Here is a 5,016-nt window from a genome sequence, read left to right as displayed (position 1 = left end):
CATGCCTCTTTTATCTTAGCTCTACTCATGGGTTGAGATCAGTGTTCCCTCTAAACTGAGTTGGTGTGAGCTAGCTCACAATTTTTTAGCCTTTTTTGTCTTCGCTCAGGAAGGATGACGCCAGAGCAAACTAATTTACGCAGTAGCCCAATCGCTTGCTCACAGCTTTGGTGCCAGTAGCTCACAAAGTAGAATTTTTGCTCACAAGACTCCACAGCTTAGAGGGAGCATTGGCTGAGATTCCCCTCTTTCCATGATAGCTCCCCCTCCCAGAGGGTGGGGCTCCTCTTCCCACCTGAGACTCCTTTCCAGCCCTGGTCTGCCTGACTGCCTGGCTGGTTGTTAGCCTTCCTCTGCTCTAGAGCCTGGAATAACCCTTTAGGTTGTATTGTTATACAGCTAGGGATCCAGCCTCCCCAGGAATTACACCTTACCTCAGATTTACAGAGATCAATTCCCCTCAAATGGCGTGGCCCCGCCCAGCGTGTGACGTCACTTCCGGGTGACGCTCCGGAAGCGCGTGCGCGTGCACACACATCCCCGGCCGGCTCCCGGAGCGATTGGAAGCTCCCCCGCTGGTAAGTTTTTCCTATTTGGCAACCCTATGTGTAGTATAGCTAGGAGATCCTAAGATGGACTAGCAGCCAGAAGTTCTAGCTCTTTTAGTGTTATGCACTACTAGGTGGTGAGTTATCCTGCTGACCCCTTTCAGGCACCCTCCTACCACAGGGTTGGTAAATTGGAGGTTACTCATTTATGTTCCTTGCACTTCTCATGCCTTTTAAGTACTTGTGCCATGCCACTGTTTGAAATACATAATACATAATAAACAACACAGAAAGGCAGCAGGGAAGGGTTGTGGGTCTTTGACCCTGACCAGCTTTATGACCAGCTTCCATGGTGTCTTTGTGATTTAGCTCCAAACTAGATAGGATCCATGCTGGAAATTTCCTAGCGTATTTTCCTGGTAAAGAACAACTGGGACAGGTAGAGGCCATGGCATGTGAAGGGCTTAACCCTTTATATGAATGTCTGTTTGGCTTTGTTTTTTATCCCTTCTAGTTTGGCCATGAGTTTGGAACAAGTGTTAGATTTGGATTGGGAAAAAGAGAGTCCTTGCTTATGGAGTGGAAAATTGCTCTTCTGACCTAAGCTGCCTTACAAGATTAATGTGAAAAGGGGCCATGAGTCACTGCCAAAGTATATGCTTTGCACTTCCTGGCATCTCCAGCTAATGGATCCCAGAAGAAGGTCATCTTATGAGGCCCTGGAGAAACACAGTCAGAATAAGCAGTACTGAGCTAGATGGACCAACGGTCGACCTTGGTATAAGGCAGCTTTCATTCATATAGTAATTAATAATTACGATTATTGTATGGCAGTGTGTGTAGTTAGGGTTCCCAAATCCCCCCGGGGGGTGGAATTCCCCCCAGTTTCGAGCCCCGATTCCCGCTCCCGCGGAATCGGGGCCCGGGGGAACCCCCACCCCCATGTGTGCGTCACCTGGAAGTGATGTCGCACGCTGGGGGCGGGGCGACGCCATTTGAGGGGAAAACAAAGAGTTTTCCCCTCAAATGGCGTGGCCCCGCCCAGCGTGTGACGTCACTTCCGGGTGATGCTCCGGAAGTGCGTGCGCGTGCACACACATCCCCGGCCGGCTCCCGGAGCGATTGGAAGCTCCCCCGCTGGTAAGTTTTTCCTATTTGGCAACCCTATGTGTAGTATAGCCAGGAGATCCTAAGATGGACTAGCAGCCAGAAGTTCTAGCTCTTTTAGTGTTATGCACTACTAGGTGGTGAGTTAGACTTGTTTTTAAGGCTAGAGATGTTTCACAAGTGGTTTGCCATTGCCTGCCTCTGCGTCACGCCCCTGGTATTCCTTGGAGGCTGCCCATCCAAATACTAGCCAGGGCCAATCCTGCTTAGCTTCCGAGATCTGACAAGATGGGCTAGCCTGGGCTATCCGGGTCAGGGCAAGTCACATAATTTACAGCAATTAACCCTTCTTTTATACATTTCAACTTGTGGGCTGGAAACCACAAAAGGATCATGTCCTCACCTAACATTGGTTGAAGCAGTAAAATCACAAACATTTTCCATTTTTGCTTTCTTTTTTAGAGAAACAGAAAGGCCCAGAAAGGCTAGCCAAAAGCAAAACGAAGGCAGACCACCTGCAGTTTTACTACTGGAGTGAACTTCAACATCTCCCATTTTTTTTCTCATCTGTGCATGTAAAGCTCCTTCTACCAAAATTACCTTTGTATGCAAAGTTTCATTTGATCATTCTAGAAATACAAGTAAGAAAGTGAATGTGCATAGTAAAAACTTAGTTTCATCCCAGCTGGGTGGGAGACAAACAGTTCTATGTGGGAGTGTACTGCTGTTGTTTTTGCCGTCAAGTCACAGCTGACTTATGGCAACCCTGTAAAGTTTTCAAGGCAAGAGATGCTCAGATGTGGTTTGCCATTGCCTGCCTCCACATCTCAACCCTGGTATTTCTTGGTGGTCTCCCATCCAAATGCTAGTCAGGGTCAACCCTGCTTAGCTTCTGACATCTGGTGAGATCGGGCTAATCTGGGCTATCCTGGTCAGGGCATAGGAGTATATAGCTAATTAAAATCAAGTAAACATCCAGATACAGTGGCCCCGGTCACACGAGAGGATTTGGGCTGGGAGAGGGATGGACCGGGGGCGGAGCAAACGGGCGCAATCCCACCGCAACATCTGGGAAGCGTTGCGTGCCCGTCCCCGATCCGGCCCTTCCGACGATAACCCGCAGCAAAAAAAGAACCACCTACCGAGGTGGTTCTTTCTGAAAGGCCGCATCAAAGCCGTCCGTGGGATCGCCGGCACGTTCTTCCGCCGGCACATCCCCAGCTCCTAGCCGAACTGCGCATACTCAGACATGTGCGGTTCGGTAGCCTCCAGTGGCTTTCTCCCTGGTCTCCCCGGCATCTGATCGTGCCGGGGAGCAATTGCACGGCGGCTCACAGGATCTGTATGATCCCGCCACCGTGTGCCCACCCTTTTTTCCCCTCGTGTGGCAGGGACCAGTAACAATTATAAACACAAGATCCAAGCAAACTTTTCAACAAGCAAATCCTGAGTGTGATTTATGTGCATATCCCTACTAACTGGTGTATCATTCCTGATAACTATTTTAGTTCTGTGTTGTAGCTTGAAATCGCACCCTCCCAAGTTGACTGTTGGAAGGAAAGATTACAGGATCCCTGTATTGTTCCCTTTGCAACTGGGGAAAAAAACACCTTTCAGAGATTGATTTTGTACTGGGAAACAACAGGACAGGAAATGGTTAAAGGGCCTCTTCGTTGCCTATCATCTGCAGTCTACCTTAGCCTACTTTGGTTTGAAACAAACTGGAGGAAATAACTGCAGAACAATTATTAGTGTGTGGTCTGAGCCTGAGGTGATATGAAAATTCTATATACCGTGTTTGTTAGAGATCTCTCTTTCACAGTATCAATGGAACACATTCAATAGCATATGCAGTAGCTTATTGATCAGGACACTATAGTGCACAAAGTGGTGGAAAATTTGGGACTTTGTCTACTCAGCTATGAAGCTTAAACGATAGTGGTTTGCTTAGGGGTACTCTCTCCCCTAAGTTCACCACACACAGTTTTTGTAAGGATTAATAAGTATAAAAACTATAAAACAAGATAAGTTAACACTAAAATTCTAGCAAAATAAAGACTGCAATCCTGAGGGCACTCTCCTGGGAATAAGCCTCATTGAATAACTTCTGAGTGGAACTGCTTAGGACTGATCCCAAAGACACATTCCTAAATGTGAAGTCTCAGGGTTAGAAATGGATAATAGAATGCAGTGGCTGGATCAGCCAATTTCAGCTCAGATTTGTCACTGTTGAAGTTTATACAAGAAGTACTCTGAAGCAAAAAAAAATAATCTAAAATATCCTAACTTTGCAGGAAATTATTTACATCCTGTATGCATCAAACAGGTTGTTTATATGCTTTACTGACATTAGTAATTAATATATTCCATTATAAATTCAAAATAATCTAAGTTTTCTTCATTGGAGCCTAACAGCATAATGTGTTGTTAGAACAACATCTATAAGGTTTTCAGGACTGTGTGAACTATCGCTTCAGGTCAAACAATTTAGAAACATGTAGCAATAATAAATATACTATGCAATAAGGACTAACTAGTCCAGTGGGATCTTCTCCTATGAAAGTCTCACTAAACAATCAATAGTGGATCATGAAGACATTCTGTTTCATTTAAATGGGATTCAAAGAAAGGATGACACTGATGAATTGAGTCCAGAATAAACAGTTAATTATGGATGCAGCAAGTAAATTGTGTGTAATTTCCTTCACTCAAAATTGCTCACATGTTTTATAAAGCATACCTATAAGGGGAATTGCTTTATTTCTGGTCTGCTTGTCCAACCAGTAAGCACAACTGGATTCAAAATATAAATAACAATGGGTACAATCCAGTTGACATTTACACCAAGTCCCATTGAAGCAAGCTGGTAATAAGGCATACTGGACTGTGGCCAGTGTGTTTTGAAAAATTAACTGTTAAGTTACTAAATGGGGGGACAACAAATTAGCAAATCCAAGGCACTCGAAGCTCATGGGTAAATGTGTGTTCTTTCACAAGTAATATGTTTACTTTTCTCAAGAGTAATTTGTTTTTAATAGACAAACATTAGCAGAAACTTGACATGATATTATATTACTTGATCTTACTGCTTTAATATTAGCTATAAGACAACTAATGTAATGTCCTTATTGTGCAAAGTCTCCATTCGGTCTTCAACACGATATATAGAAGGCATCTATTCTCTTTCACCCCCAACCTAACCAATGAGTGTATGTATGCCTAAAACTACAAAATGTTAAAAGCAAGTATATGCAAATTTAATACAGCAAGGTATTTTTAAAAACAGGAATATTAAAATGTCTGGTTTATAAAAAGTTAAATAGCTACAGGTATTTTGGTTCCTGTAGAAAAGGTCTCATAT

The sequence above is a fragment of the Gekko japonicus genome, unplaced genomic scaffold (genome assembly GCF_001447785.1).
Source record: "Gekko japonicus isolate JY-2015 unplaced genomic scaffold, Gekko_japonicus_V1.1 scaffold3798, whole genome shotgun sequence".
Lineage (NCBI taxonomy): Eukaryota > Metazoa > Chordata > Lepidosauria > Squamata > Gekkonidae > Gekko > Gekko japonicus.
The sequence above is the reverse complement of the archived record's forward strand: the minus strand, read 5'-3'. Positions refer to the sequence as shown.